This window comes from Canis aureus, chromosome 7, assembly GCF_053574225.1.
Source record: "Canis aureus isolate CA01 chromosome 7, VMU_Caureus_v.1.0, whole genome shotgun sequence".
Taxonomy (NCBI): domain Eukaryota; kingdom Metazoa; phylum Chordata; class Mammalia; order Carnivora; family Canidae; genus Canis; species Canis aureus.
In genome coordinates, this window is record NC_135617.1 from 56,127,080 (window position 1) to 56,144,073 (window position 16,994).

The following is a 16,994-nucleotide window of genomic DNA, read 5'->3' on the forward strand; positions in this document are numbered from 1 at the left end:
GGTATTTGGTAAACCAAATGTTTACCATACCATGCAGATACATATTTTTGATATAAAAAGCTACTTTTGGTAATACCTCTTTTCCTGGCACAGGTACCTTTACTAAATCCTTTTAGGCAGTGAAGCCCCCTTCACTCTTCCTCAGGCTTCTGGGCCCCAATTGTTTTCATCTGGAAATAACCCACATACCGAGGTGGCACATTCTGGGGTGGTGTATTCTGCTGTCAGAAACTAAACATACTGTGGAAAAAGAAATTCTATATATATGAAAACCTTTTAGATGTGGAGGCCATGAATCACAAGCAGGAACACGTAATGAGGATCCAGTATTACTATTCCAGACTAGGCTCCTGTAGGAAACCTCCTCCTCCACCTGCCCAATCACTGTTCTCCTGCCTCGATTTTTCATCGTGCAGTCTTTCCTACTCCAGCTGTCCATCCCTTCATCCACAAGGTGTCTTTCCTATGGCGAATGGACTCATACATCTCTTCTTTAAAAACTTGCCCTAAATAATGCTTTACAATTGCTCTACCATGAAAAATACACTTTCAAAAGCTGACCCCAGTTGTTCTTTTTCCTTTCCCTCTCATTTTCTATGTACATGAAGATTATACAAAGGGCTGCTATATGAATACAACTAAGACCTTGCCTTTAAAATTCGATGTCTATATCAAAAAAGCCTTTTTACTGCCTCTTAAGCTCCTACTTATCTTTCAGGACATAATACAAATTTATTGTAAACCTTAACGTAACAATACCCCTACCCCTTCTAGTTAGTCTCTTATGCTCCTAACACACTGTGTACCTAATTTCCTCATACAGTCCCTCCCACGGTATTACGTATGTGTGTGTGTGTGTGTGTGTGTTACCACCATCAGATTGTGAGTTCAAAGGAAACAGCTCTTTTTTTATTCTCCTTTGGAGTCTAAAGAAATAAGCAGAGTGCTTATAACAGAGTGGATTTTCAAGGAAAGAAAGCTTATTTATTAGAATCACTGGAACATCAATGAAATACATGAACCTCCACGGAACAAAGATTCATTTTTTAAGTTACTCTAAAGCCACTTGTGTAGTTAAACCATACTTACATATCATGTGGAGAGACCTTGGTTAGGAGAGAGGGATGACTGTGCTTTAATTTCAGCTACACAATTTTTGTTAACCTAACCAAATGGACCTTAATATTTACTTAATTTTGGGACATCTGGGTGGCTCAATGGTTGAGCTTCTGCCTTCAGCTCAGGGCATAATCCCAGAGTCCCAGGATCAAGTCCCACATTGGGTTCTTGCCTGCTTCTCCTCCCTCTGCCTGTCTCTGCTTCTCTGTCTATGTCTCTCATGAGTAAATAAATAAAATCTTAAAACAAATATTTACTTAATTTTGTCTATACTCAATTCCTAATATGTGAAATAGAAATAACATTCTGTGTTCTCAACTCATAGAACTATCATAAGGATGGAGTAGAATAATATAGTTGAAAGCACTTTAGTAACTATAGTGCCACACCCAGATAAACATGCAGATATATATTTTATTATTATCTAGCAAGGATCAGCTTGCAGAGGACTAAGTTGAAAGACTGATATATGGAGTGTGTGAAATCAGGTTCTGACCTGGGGAAGAGGTTTCTCTGGACTGAATAGTCAGAAAGAATGAAGAAATACTGGGGCATTGGGGTCTAGAGTAGGCCATGCAGTAGGAGAAAAGAGGTAACAGTCATCTTAAAAAATAATTTCGCTGAAGGTTCAACTGAAACTTGTGTCCTCATCAAAGGTGAGTTTTTCTTACATTACATTTTGGAAGAGAAATAATTCTGCTTCTAAGGATTTAGGAAAAATAGTCTTCCAATAGGAGTTTTGTGTTCCTGATTCAGTGTGGAAAATCAAATCACTTCCCTTCTGTGTTAGACTTATAAATTTAGGGTATTTTTTTCAGTGTTCTCTATTTTAAAACTAATACGTACAGGAAATTATTTTGAAAAGTTCAGTTAAAAAATGCCTTTTAGACACAATGTTATAAAATCTGAAGTTGTATAGCAAAGGTAGGCTGCAATTAGAATGAAATTTACTTTCCAAAGAAGTAATTTTTATTTTAGAAAGACATAAAAGTTTTAAACATTTTAAACATAGTTTGAATCATTTCATTAAAGAATAAATTGGCTTATCTAAAATTGTGTTCTATGGATTCCCCTCATGATATTATCTTAATGTTGCCAGAATTTATATAATTAATTTGTAAATTATAGTGAGACCTGTGGCCCCAAATTCTAATTAAACTGCAGACTATTTTTGCATTAGTATTTCTAAAAGAGCTTCTCAATGACTCTAGGGAAAAACAATATATGAGATGCTGCCATCATGAAGGTAATACAATTTGCTTATCATAATTTCTTCTATATTTGAGTTAATTTTAATCACCAGTGTGATTGCATTTTGTATGCATGTATGACTCACTCTTGTAGTATCAAGTGTAATTCCACCTCAGACCTGTTAGATTATGTTTCTTCATTGATTTTACACATGAGAGTTCTTTATAAAAGAACCATCTGGGCTCTGAATATAAGGAATTATAATTCCCACCAGACTTTTAATTTATTGGAAATCTCTCAGGGCTGAGGAAGTTTGGGTAAGAAATGACCAGTGTGGTCTTAAAAGCCTATCTATGTCTTGGCTAACTGACAAGAAAGGGAGAATTGCTTCTGAATATTGGGATACTATACATATAATTTTGCTTGTGTCAAAAGTACAATTTTTTTGGCTTGTCCATTTCATTTGTCTCCTATCCCCTCACCTATCCGATGCAAGACACACTTTCCATAAAATGCTTTATATTCATTGTACTTTTTGTAGCTCATGAGATTCTTTTAATTATGAACCATTGGGATACCTGGCTGGCTCAGTGGTTGAGCATTTGCCTTCGGCTCGGGGCATGACCTGGGGTCCTGGGATCAAATCCACATCCGGCTCCCCACAGGGAGCCTGCTTTTCCCTCTGCCTATGCATCTGCCTCTCTGTCCCTCATGAATGAACGAATGAATAAATGAATAAATAAATAAAATCCTTAAAAATAATTATGAACCACTTTAAAACTTTTATCCATACAGAAGCTTAAAAATTCTCCATATATTTCTTTAAACAATAAAAACAAAAAACATGATTGTAACTACTTGCTACTTTTCATAATCTTAGACATTTGATATTTCCCCTGTAATTTACTAAAGAGGTGTTCTACTTTCCTGAGGCACAATTTTAATCATTTTATGTAGGTTATTAGTAAAGCTATTAGTAATGGACATTCATCATGTTTGAAAATATTTGGATGTTATTTGAATCCCCTCCAAATACTCAGTTCTTAACTCTGGATTGTACTTTTTCAGCATTCATATATGCTGCTTCCCTTAATCAAGCAAAAATCCATTAAGCATTCAATGTTTAATCTTTATTAATCTTTATTACTTTAGATTTGTATTATAATTCCAGTTAAGTTACTATCAAAACCCTAAATAAGGGCAGCCCTGGTGGCTCAGGGGTTTAGTGCCACTTTCAGCCCGGGCATGATCCTGGAGTCCTGGTATCAAGTCCCACGACAGGCTCCCTGCATGGAGCCTGCTCTTCCCTCTGCCTGTGTCTCTGCCTCTCTCTCTCTGTGTCTCTCATGAATAAATAAATAAAATCTTAAAAAAAAAAAAACCTAAATAAGACTTTTTTTCATCTTTTTTTCCTCCCTTATTCGACTAACATTAAAACAAAACAAAACAAAACAAAAAACAGTTTCTAGGAGTTTCAATCTCATGTGATGAGGTTCAAAACAAGTCTTCCCAAAACGTGCCACTTCGGCATGTGGACTATTTTGATTATCTTGAAGGTAATCAAGAGCCAGCAGATTCAAGAAAAAGATTTACCATCGAATAAATTAACTAAAATAACTTAGATAGATAGGGGGCCTAGCCCAGAAAGAGAGCTATTACCAACAGATAATTTTTATCAGAATGACCTATCTGTATGGCAGGACAAACATCTAATTACTAAACATCTGTTCTTATCACCCTGTGAATTACCCTTTGCCCCTTTGAAGCCTCAGGCCCCTATCCTATTCCCTAGGTCAGGATGACATATAAGCTTCAATTGCCCAGCTTGCCCTTGAATCTCTTTGCTTTGTGGGGGCCTTATAGTATGCAGTTAAATTAGTTTTTCTCTCATTAATCTGTCTTATGTCTATGTGATTTTTAGACCAGCCAAGGAACCTAGAAGAGTAAAGAAATTTCCTCTTCTATAGATGTATTATTTCCAGTAAAATTAGTTCTTTAATTAAACATTGTAGAGTGATTTATATATACCACTTAGTAAGATTTTTTATGCCTTTATATTTACAAATATATAAAATGTTTGCCAGATTGTGTGTTCTAATTTTAGACTTAGATCATAATGCTTACATTAATACCAGATCAATCTATTTTCCTACTTATACTGAATACTTTTCTGCAGTATTATCTTGATCACTTTCTGTGTCCACAGAAAGTCTTTGACTAATAATTTCTTCAGAAGAAACCTTTTGGAATAAGGGTTGCAGAGTTTTGAAAGGAGTTTCTTTTTTATAAAGATTTTATTTATTTATTCATGAGAGACACACACACACACACAGAGAGAGAGAGAGAGAGAGAGAGAGAGAGGCAGAGACACAGGCAGAGGGAGAAGCAGGCTCCATGCAGGGAGCCTGATGTGGGACTCAATCCTGGGTCTCCAGGATCAGGCCCTGGGGCTGAAGGCGGCATTAAACTGCTGAGCCACCAGGGCTGTCCTGAAAGAGATTCTTAAGAAGCATGGGACTTAGTGTGTGATGAGAATTAGCTATCCTTATATTATTTAGATGAGGACAATAAACTAGTCTGGACACAGAGTCAATATAAAATCACGATAGATAAAATATATAAAACTCACAAAACAAAAGGAAATGGAATTCAGTTTAGATAAGGCATAAAAATCATTTAGGTTTGCTCTAGTAAAAGTAGTTTTTCTGTTATTGGAAAACAATGTTAAAACCTGATGCTACTCTGCTCGGCTCTAGTAAACACTAAAAACAATCTGATATGCATCTGTAGAGCTCAGAATCTGACATTTCATATCCTTCTCCACTAAATGGAATTTATTTCTTAGTAAATGGCTGATTACATATCCAAAGCCTGGGAAAATAGACCAACTCGTTGTTGTCAGAAAATAAGATTATTTAAAACAATATTTGATGGTATTGCTCAAAGAAGTACAAATATTCAAACTCAAATGAGCTTCCATTGATCATGTTGTATAAATATGAATATCCAAAAGTGAGTCACAATTACAGTTATTCGGAGCAAATTAACTATTAAAAATCCATGAGCCATAGCAGAAAAACATACTTTTAGGTATTTCATAAAAGTAGTTGTAGTAGAAAAGATGAATAACATAGGAAGCATCTTTTATACTAGTTTTAACATATAAAAAAGTATTTACAAATATGGGAATCCTTTACTGTTTCTTCTATTATTTTCAAAATAACTTAGAGGTATATTCACCAAGGTTATTAACAGTGGCCACTCTACAGGATATAAAATCAATGCCCAGAAATCAGTGGTATTTCTATACACTAACAATGAGACTGAAGAAAGAGAAATTAAGGAGTCAGTCCCATTCACAATTGCACCCAAAAGTGTAAGATACCTAGGAATAAACCTAGACAAAGAGGTAAAGGATCTATACCCTAAAAGCTACAGAACACTTCTGAAAGCAATGGAGGAAGACACAAAAACATGGGAAAATATACCATGCTCATGGATTGGAAGAATTCATATTGTGAAAATGTCAGTGCTACCCAGGGCAGTTTGCACATTCAATGCAATCCCTATCAAAATACCATGGACTTTCTTCAGACAGTTGGAACAAATCATCTTAAGATTTGTGTGGAATCAGAAAAGACCCCGAATAGCCAGGGGAATATTTAAAAAGAAAACCAGAGCCGGGGCATCACAAAGCCAGATTTCAGGTTGTACTACAAAGCTGTGATCATCAAAACAGTGTGGTATTAGTTAACCTCCATGGTTAACTAATATTCAACAAAGCAGAAAACATTATCCACTGGAAAAAAAGACAGTCTGTTCAATAAATGGTGCTAGGAAAATTGGACAGCCACGTGCAGAAGAATGAAACTAGACCATTCTCTTGCACTAGACACAAAGAGAAACTCAAAATGGATAGAAGGTCTAAATGTGAGACAAGAATCCATCAAAATCCTAGAGGAGAACACAGGCAACACCCTTTTTGAACTTGGCCACAGCAACATCTTGCATGATACAACTAGGAAGGCAAGAGAAACAAAGCAAAAATGAATTATTAGGACTTAATCAAGATAAAAAGCTCCTGCACAGCAAAGGAAGCAGTCAACAAAATTAAAAGACAACCTACAGAATGGGAGAAGATATTTTCAAATGACATATCAGATAAAGGGCTAGTATCCAAGATCTACAAAGAACTTATTAAACTCAACAGCAAAGAAACAATCATTCCAATCATGAAACGGGCAAAAGATGTGAACAGAAATCTCACAGAGGAAGACATAGATATGGCCAACAAGCACATGAGAAAATGTTCCACATCACTTGCCATCAGGGAAATACAAATCAAAACCACAATGAGATACCACCTCACACCAGAGAGAATGGTGAAAATTAACAAGACAGGAAACAACAAATGTTGGAGAGGATGTGGAGAAAGGGGAACCCTCTTGCATTGTTGGTGGGAATGTGAACTGGTACAGCTACTCTGGAAAACTGTGTGGAGGTTCCTCAAAGAGTTAAAAATAGAATTGCCTATGACCCAACAATTGCACTGCTGGGGATTTACCCCAAAGATACAGATGCAGTGAAAGACAGAGACACATGCACCCCAATGTTTATAGCAGCAATGTCCCCAGTAGCCAAACTGTGGAAGGAGCCTCGGTGTCCATCGAAAGATGAATGGATAAAGAAGATGTGGTCTACATTTAAAATCGAATATTACTCAGCCATTAGAAATGACGAATACCCAGCATTTGCTTTGATATGGGTGGAACTGGAGGGTATTATGCTGAGTGAAGTAAGTCAATCGGAGAAGGACAAACATTATATGGTCTCATTCATATGGGGAATATAAAAAATAGTGAAAAGGAATAAAGGGGAAAGGAGAGAAAATGAGTGGGAAATATCAGTGAGGGTGAGAGAACATGAGAGACTCCTAACTCTGGGAAACAAACAAGGTGTAGTGGAAGGGGAGGTGGGTGGGAGTTGGGGTGACTGGGTGACAGGCACTGAGGGGGGCTCTTGACGGGATGAGCACTGGGTGTTATGCTATATGTTGGCAAATTGAACTCCAATAAAAAAATAAATAAAAAATTAAAAACAAAAACAAAACAATGGCCAGTCTAACAATCCCCATAACCCAATGGTTTAGCAAAATAAAAACTTAACACTATAACAACATTTTTCTAAATGTGTCTCTGGGGCAAGGGAAATAAAAGTAAATACTATTGGGAATACATCAAAATAAAAAAAAGCTTCTGCACAGTGAAAGAATCAACAAAATTAAAAGGCAACCTACTGAATGGGAGAAGATAACTGCAAATATCATGCCTTAAAAAGGGTTAGTATCCAAGATATATAAAGAACTTATACAACTCTACCCCTAAAAAACAATCCAATTTAAGAATGAGACATGAACAGAAATTTCTGCAAAGAAGACATACAAATGACCAACAGACGCACAAAAAGATGTTCAACATCACTTCTCAGGGAAATGCAAATCAAAACTATAATCAGATATCACCTCACACCTGTCAGAATGTCTAAAATAAGAAACACAAGAAACAATAAGTGAGGATGTAGAGAAAAAGGAATGCTAGTGCACTGTTGGTGGGAAAGCAAACTGGTGCATCCACTGTGGAAAACAGTACAGAGGTTCCTCAAAAAATTAAAAATAGAACTACTCTACCATCCAGTAATCACACTACTGGATATTGATCCTTACAATACAAAAGTGCTAAGTCACGCTCCCTCATGTTTATTGCAACATTATTTTCAATAGCCAAATTATAGAAGCAGCCCAAGTGTCCATCAATAAATGAAAACATAATTATTTGAGAGAGAGAGAGAGAGAATGCAAGTAGGGGGAAGGGGCAAAAGGAGAGGGAATGAGAACCTCACACAGACTCCCCACTGAGCAGGGAGCCCAATGTAGGGTTTGATCTCAAGACCCTGAGATCATGGCCTGAGCCAAAACCAAGAGTTGGACACTCAACTATCTAAGCCACTCAGGCACCCCCTTAGGGAATTGAATCTTAAGTATAGGGAATCCTTGATTCCCTTCCCCACTTTTTATGTTTTAAAGACAGGCACAAAAAATTTACTTGAAATGGAAACCCCTGGAAGTCTTTCATTTTTCCAAGTTTCCCTAACACTGTCCACTTTTCTAATTTTCTGTGTGTGTTTGCCTTGTATTAGTGAAACACTTTCCAGATGTATCATAGTTCTTCTCAATCATTCAGTTATAAGCATATGAACTTTTGAAGCACCTGGGATAACATTTCAACATTGGAAAAAGAGTGATGTATTCATGGCATAATAGACTTAACAAACATCTGCCATTTTTTGTTTTTGCCAAACCTAAGCACACTTACTAAGGACAAGGAAATAGACCCCTTAACATTTTAGAACATAAACTTTAAAATGTTTATAAAAATTGAGGAACAGGTTATTTCAGGACATACCAGATTAGCTTACTGATTCTTACTTCCTGAATTAAAATATTTATTTAGGAAAAAAAATTGACCAAATATAGGAAAACAAGTGACATAAATATATCTTGAAAATAACTAGGGGCACTTGGGTCACTCAGTCATTAAGCATCTGCCTTTAGCCCAGGTCATGATCCTACAGTCCTTGGATGGAGCCCATGTCTTAGGCTCCCTGCTCAGTGGGAAGTCTGTTTCTCCCTCTTCCTCTCCCTTCTCCAAGCTCATGCTCTCTCTCACTCTGATATTTCTCAAATGAATAATATCTTTTTTTTTTTTTTTTTTTTTTTTTTTTTTTAAGAAAGAGAACTAAAGGGATGCCTAGTGGCTCAGTGGTTGAGCATCTGTGTTTGGCTCAGGACATGATCCTAGGGTTTCAGGATCAATCCAGTATTGGGCTTCCTATGGGGAGCCTGTTTCTCCCTCTGCCTATGTCTCTGCCTGCCTCTCATGAACAAATAAATAAAATCTTTAAAAAAGAGAGAGAGAGAGAGAGAGAGAACTGAAAGTGATAAAGAAATCAGGCTTCTTAACCATTCATAGATCTCCAGATGTTTACTTTGGTGAGCAAATAAACTTTCAAACAAATTCACCTATGGCATGCACCTATATAGGTGAGACAAAAGTAAATTTCTTGAAGCATTCTGGCTACTGTCTATGGTATTTCTCTGTAGGAGAATGGATGGACTGCCAGAATAGAATGTGGGAAGACACAGGAAGGATGGTAGGAACAGGCACTTTTTGTCTGCATTTAGCAGAAAATTCTGATTTAATTCACTAGCATAGTAGACTATCATGACTGTGTGAAGAGAAGAGTTTTCACTATTCTTTATAAACCAGAAGTCCTTAGGGAATCAGAAAACTTTCCTACTGTAACTTCAAAAGCAAAATATGAAAAAAATTACATTAGACCTTATTAAATAATCTCCACAATTGTGCTCTAATAACAAATATGGGAATAGGTATATACGCATTCACACATACTTGGTGCTTAAATGTCTTGTCCTTGAAACAGTATTATAAATATTGAAGAGATTTTAAAGAATTATTATTTTTTTTAGTTTGAAATATCCTTTCCCAAGTGCAACCACTGGTCTGATACAGTATTGCAGATACTAGTATACTTTCTAATAAATTAATAGAGGCCCAAGTTAGGGAAATTTGAAGAAATTAATGATAACTTTTCAATTGGCACCAGTGAGGTCTTAATCAAGCTGATTATAGGGTTGAATAAGAAAAAACACATAGCATCAATCATTTATATTATTCCATAAAACTGGAAATTAAGTTACAGAATTACCATTAGATTTCCTAATGTTTTAGCAACTGATGTTTATGAACAATCATTTTTCACCCAGAGGAGAAAAATAAATAAGTTTAGGGTTGTAATATGAACAATAGGGTAAGGAAAAGGATTAATTCAAAAACTTAGGCATTCTGTTGTATGAAATTCTACTTAGTGAAAAAACAAATATGGAAAATTAATCTCTTGATTGTAGAATCAGATTGTTTTAAATCAATTTAAAATAGTCTGCTTCCAAAGTTCACTTACATTTGACTATAAATTGCTGATATCTTTCCCTTTTTATTGAGTTGTTTCAAAATATAAGGCCATAGTTCTTTTATGCTTGGTAATATAGGAGTATACCTTAACATTCCCACATTTTTATTTATCCCACTAAATTACAATGTCACTTTTGGTGTTAGTAGTGCTAGGCCATTAGTTCATCTGAATTTAGAATGAGGTGAAATATTGTTATGACCAATAGTGACAGATATTCTGATAGAGCCTAAAAACAGCAGATTAATAAAGGACTTATTTGCCCGTCTCAGGAAACAAAGCCAATTCAGAGCATCTATTTATATGTGCTCTTGGGAGTGAAGGAGCATGTAATTTGTCCTTTAAGGCTTATGTCTTTCATTTATGTAAGAAATATAATAGGGCTAAAATATCACCAATAGTTTGTCATAAAAATGGTAGTTAAGGTTGGGGTAACTATAGTGTGCATATATGCTCAACAAACAAAGACAGAAATGATCAACATAATTTAAAAATAAGCATTTAAGTTTAGAAAATGGTCTCATTATCCATGTAGCATTTTACTCTCTTGTTTTCAGTAAAAAAAAAAAAAAAAAAATATGATGACCTGTAAACTTCTTTCTCTTGCACCTACACTAGTTGGTGGGAGAAAAGAAAACTTCATTGTCATTTGGCCTTTACTCATCCTAACAGAGATGCCTTTATCATGGGAGTCCAAAAATGTCTCTCAACTTTTGTCAAATACGTATTTGGAATAGAAAAAAAAAAAAAATCCAGCTATTCCCAGAAATAGGTGTTGGCCATTGTTGCTCCTCTCCATAGGATGTTAAGTGGCATTGAGAGCAGTCTCAGGAGGAACAGCAAAATAAAAAGACTTTTTTGCCAATCTGTGATTGTTCCCAATGGCCTCAGAAGGAAAGTCTTTGCAGAATATTATATGAGGCCCCTATACTTTGCTATGTTATACCTTGTGTGATTTTTGTCCTATTTGGCTATAGTTTGCAGCAGAATCTCTGGCATCATCACTACTGCAAGCCATCAGAGCATTGATTGTGCTTCTGCAAAAGATGATCAATTACATACAGGCCACATCAGCAACCCCGCTTAAGTTTTGTTTTAATTCTGGTATAGTTGACATACAGTGTTATTTTAGTTTCAGGTGTATAATATAGTGATTCAGCAATCCTGTACTTTCTTCAGTGCTCATTATGATAAGTGTACTCTTGATCCCCATCACCTATGTCACCCATACCCACACTCACCTCCCTTCTGGTAACACCATCAGTTTGTTCTCTGTAGTTAACAGTCTGTATCTTGGTTTGTCTCTCTTTTTTATGGTTCTTGAAGTCTATGATCCCATTGATCATAAGAGGCAGGATTCTTGATTCATGTAAAATAAAAAGAGAAAGCTAGGAGAAGAAAAATGCTATCAAATTATGAAATGCAATCAATTTTAAGACATGATTTCAGATAACTAAAATGAGAACAAGCTTTAAGTTGCTAAAATATAAGAAGTTGTTCCTCTCATCCTTAATTGTTTAGCTGTATAGATGATATCACAGAATCAAACTGGCTAAAGGGAAAACAGTGTGGTAAAAGTAAATAGCTTCTCTTTTTAAGATATCCTCTATACAATGCAAGCAGAACTCACCAAAATAAGAAATTGTGAAACCACTCAAAAGACAAAACCTCTCTATCCCCTAACTACTTTATTTACTTAACATGTCACCCATTATCAGTGATAATGGCACTTTATCAAGATTCTAAGGTGATCCTTGTGCACTTTAAGATTTGGGATGTGCTAGATAGAACACACAATACACTGTCCCCAAAAGGTTAGGTTAGTAAGAGGTATGAAGATCCAAAAACAACTAGGTTGTGAAAGAATGCTGATTGGCTGTTTTGTGTATTTACATATCAGTATTTAATGATTACAAGATATTGTCTCTCAAAGAATATTTCAAGTTTCACAAAATGCTCATTTGGAGGGAGGTGAATTGTGGGAGAGGGCTTTATTTTACAAATTTTACAGTGAAGTGTTTTATTCAAATACCTATAAAAACCATAAATTCTGGAAAAAATTATGTACATATACATATCCATATAATTAATTATTCATTGTATTTTCTTTTTAAAAATTATTATTGATTTTTTTTAAGAATTTATTTATTTATTCATGAGAGACACACAGAGAGAGAGAGGCAGACAGGTTCCATGCAGGGAGCCTGATGTGGGACTTGATCCTGAGACACAGGATCACTCCTTGGACCAAAGGCAGGCGCTCAACCACTGAGACACTCAGGCGTCCTTAAAATTATTATTTAAATTCAAGTTAGTTAACATATAGTGTAGTATTGGTTTCAGGATTAGAATTTAGTGATTCAGCACTTACATAAAACACCCAGTGCTCATCCCAACAGGTTCCCTCCTTAATGCCCATCACCCATTTAACCCATCCTCCCAACCCAACTCCCCTCCAGCAAGCCTCAATTTATTCTCTGTAGTTAAAAGTCTCTTATGGTTTGCCTCTCCCTCTTTTTTCGTCTTATTTTTCTCTCCCTTCCCCTATGTTCATCTGTCTTGTTTCTTAAATTCCATAAATGAGTGAAGTCATATATTTATCTCTGTCTTGTTTCACCTAGCCTAATACACTCTAGTCCCATCTACTTTGTTGCAAATGGCAAGATTTCATTTTTTTTATCCCTGAGTAATATTCCATTGTATATATACACCACATCTTCTTTATCCATTCATCAGTTGATGGACACTTATTTGGGCTCTTCCCATAAGTTGGCTATTGTTGATAAAACTGCTATAAACATTGGGATGCATGAGCTCCTTCGAATCAGCATTTTTATATCCTCTGGGTAAATATCTAGTAGTGCAATTTTTGGGCTATAGAGTAGTTCTATTTTAACTTTTTGAGGAACTGCCATACTGTTTTCCACAGTGGCTGCATCAGCTTGCATTCCTACCATCAGGATTTCTCCACATCCTCACCAACATCTGCTGTTTCCTGAGTTGTTAATTTTAGCCATTCTGGCAGATGTGAGGTGATATCTCATTGTGCTTTTGATTTGCATTTCCCTGATATGAGTGATGTTGAGCATCTTTTCATGTGTCTGTTATCCACCTGGATATCTTCTTTGGAAAAATGTCTTTCATGTCTTCCACCTATTTCTTAACTGGATTGTTTTCCGGTAGTGAGTTTGATAAGTTCTTTATAGATTTTCAATACTAACTTTTTATCTGATGTGTCATTTGCAAATATCTTCTCCCATTCCATTGGCTGCCTTTTAATTTTGTTAATTGTTTCTTCCACTGTGCAGATGCTTTTCCATCTTCATGAGGTCTCAATAGATCATTTTTGCTTTTCTTTCCTCTGCTTCAGGAGATGTGCCTAGTAAGAAGTTACTACAGCTGATGTCAAAGAGGTTGCTGCCTGCATTCTCCTCTAGGATTTTGATGGTTTCTTGTTTGAGCTTTAGGTCTCTCATCCATTTTGATTTTATTTTTGTGCATGGTGTAAGAAAGTGGTCCAGTTGCGTTCTTCTTCATGTAGTTGTCCAGTTTTCCCAACACCATTTGTTGAATAGGCTGCCTTTTTTTCCACTGAATATTCTTTCCTGCCTATTTGAAGATTCTTTGGCCACACAGTCGTGGGTCCATTTCTGGGTTCTCTATTCTGTTCCATTGATCTGTGTGTATATTTTTGTGCTAGTACCACACTGTCTTGATGATTATAGTTTTCTAATACAGTTTGAAGTCCAGAATTGAGAGGCCTCCCACTTTGCTTTTCTTTTACATTATTTTGGCTATCTAGGATCTTTTCTAGTTCCATACAAATTGTAGAATTGGTTCCAGCTCTGGGAAAAATGCTGGTGTTCTTTTGATAGGGTTTGCTTTGAATATATAGATTATTTTGAGTAGTATAGACATTTTACCAATATTTGTTCTTCCAATCTAAGAGCATGGAATGTTTTTCCATTTGTGTCCTCTTCGATTTTTTTCATAAGTGTTCTATACTTTTCAGAGTACAGATTTTTTACCTCATTGGTTAGATTGAATCCTAGATATCTTATGGTTTTTGGTGTAATTGTAAGTGGGACTGATTCCTTGATTTCTCTTTCTGCTGCTTCATTATTGGTGTATAGAAATCCAAGAGATTTCTGTACATTGATTTTATATCATGAGACTTTGCTGAATTCAAGTATCAGTTCTAGCAGTTCTGTTAGTCTTTCAGGTTTTCTACAGAGTATCATGTCATCCGAGAGGAGTGAAAGTATGACTTCTACCTTGCTGATTTGGATACTTTTTATTTCTTTTTGTTGCCTGATTGCTGAGCTAGGACTTCCAGTACTATATAGAACAGCAGTGATGAAAGCCAACATCACTAACTATTGTGTTCCTGACCTTTGGGAAAAGGCTCACCATTTTTACCCATTGAGGATATTAGCTGTGAATCTTTCATATATGGCCTTTATGATGTTATGTTCCTTCTAGCCCTACTTTCTTGAAGGTTTTTATCAAGAAAGGATGCTGTATTTTGTTACATGATTTTGCTCCATCTATTGAGAGGATCATATAGCTCTTACCCCCTTTTTTTATTATTAAAGTGGTGTAAAATAGTTGATTTGCAGATATTGAACCACCCTGTGGAAAAAACAAAAAAATATTTTATTTGAGACAGAGAGAGAAAAAGAGAGCAAGAGCCAGGAAGGAGCAGGAGAGGGACATGATGACTTCATGCTCAGCACAGAACCCAACAAGGGGCTTAGTCCTACAACCCATGAGATCATGACTTGAGCTGCAACCAACAACCATATGGTTAACCAACTAAGTCACCCAGGCACCCCATGTGAATAATCCTTTTAATGTACTATCAGATTCAATTAGCTGGTATCTTTTCTTTTTTTTTTTAAGATTTTATTTATTTATTCATGAGAGACACAGAGAGAGAGGCAGAGACACAAGCAGAGGGAGAAGCAGACACCCTGCCAGGAGCCCGATGTGGTACTTGGTCCGAGGACTCCAGGATCGTGCCCTGAGCCAAAGGCAGATGCTCAACTGCTAAGCCACCCAGGCATCCTCAATTAGCTGATATCTTGTTGAGAATTTTTACATCCATGTACATCAGAGGTATTGGTCTGTAATTATTTTTAGTGGGGTTTTTGTCTGGTTTCAGAATCAAGGTAATGCTGGCCTCATAGAATGAGTTTGGAAATTTTCTTTCCATTTCCATTTTTTTTTTGGAAAAAAAATACTTACTTCAGTAGAGTAAGTATTAATTCTTGAAATGTTTGGTAGGATTCCCCTGGGAAGCCATCCAGCTCTGGACTATTGTTTCTTGGGAGATTTTTGGTTACTGTGGACTATGGTTTTTGGGGAGATTTTTGGTTACTGATTTAATATCCTTGCTGGGTTTGGGTCTGTTCAAATTTCCTATTTCTTTTGTTTCAGTTTTGTAGTTTATATATTTCTAGGAATTTATCTATTTCTACCAGATTGCCCAGTTTGTTGGCATATAATTGCTAATAATATTCTCTTATAATTGTTTATATTTCTGAGGTGTTAGTTGTGATCTCTCTTCTTTAATTCATGATTTTATTTACTTGGGTCCTTTTTCTTCTCTTTTTGATAAGTCTGGCTAGGGGTTTATAGATTTTTTAAATCTTGAGGGAGGGCAGCCCGGGTGGCTCAGTAGTTTAGCACCGCCTTCAGCCCAGGGCATGATCCTGGAGACCTGGGATCAAGTCCCACGTTGGGCTCCATGCATGGAGCCTGCTTCTCCCTCTGCCTGTGTCTCGGTCTCTCTCTCTCTCTCTCTCTCATAAATAAATAAAATCTTAAAAAAAAAATCCTTTGAGGAAATCAACTCCTGGTTTCCTTAGTCTGTTCTACTCTTTTTTTTTTTTTTTTAATTTCTGTATCATTGGTTTCTGATCCAATTTTTATTATTCTCCTTATTCTGCTAGTTTTGGGTTTTATTTGCTGTTCTTTTTCCAGCTCCTTTAGGTGTAAGGTTAGTTTCTGTATTTCAGACTTTTCTTACTTGAAGTAGGCCTGTATTACTATATACTTCCCTCTTATGATGACCTTTGCTGCATCCCAATGGTTTTGGTCTGTTGCATTTTCATTTGCTTCCCTGTATTTTTTTAATTTCTTTTTAAATTTCCTGGTTAACCCACTCATTATTCATTTGGATGTTCTTTAACATCTACATATTTGTAGTCTTTCCAAATTTTGTCTTGTGGTTGACTTCAAATTTCATAGTGTTGTCTGAAAATATGTGTGGTATAATATCAGTCTTTTTGTACTGTTTGAGACCTGATTTGTGACCCAGTATGTTATCTATTCTGGAGAACATCCCATGTGCACTCAAAAGGAATATATATTCTTCTGCTTTGGGATTAAATGCTCTGAATATGTATGTTAAGTCCATCTGGTCCAGTATGTCATTCAAAGCCATTGTTTATTGATCTTCTGTTTAGATGATCTTTCCGTTGCTGTAAGTGAGGTATTTAATTCCCCTATTATCAATGAGTTTCCTTAAATTTGTTATTAATTGATTTATGTTTGGCTGTTCTCAAGTTAAATAAATATCCACAATTGCTAGATCTTCTTGCTGGATAGACCCCTTTACTGGTATATAGTGGCCT

The 16,994-nt window shown here is 36.0% G+C and overlaps 1 long non-coding RNA gene across 1 annotated transcript in view; it reads right to left on the minus strand.

Moving 5' to 3' along the window:
• Positions 1-11,597: 11,597 nt before the first annotated feature.
• The window catches only part of LOC144316871 (uncharacterized), a 207,965-nt gene continuing 202,568 nt past the window's right edge, over positions 11,598-16,994 (minus strand). The window contains exon 4 of the long non-coding RNA XR_013382706.1: positions 11,598-11,715. This is a non-coding gene — a long non-coding RNA (uncharacterized LOC144316871). The remainder of the gene's footprint in view (positions 11,716-16,994) is intronic.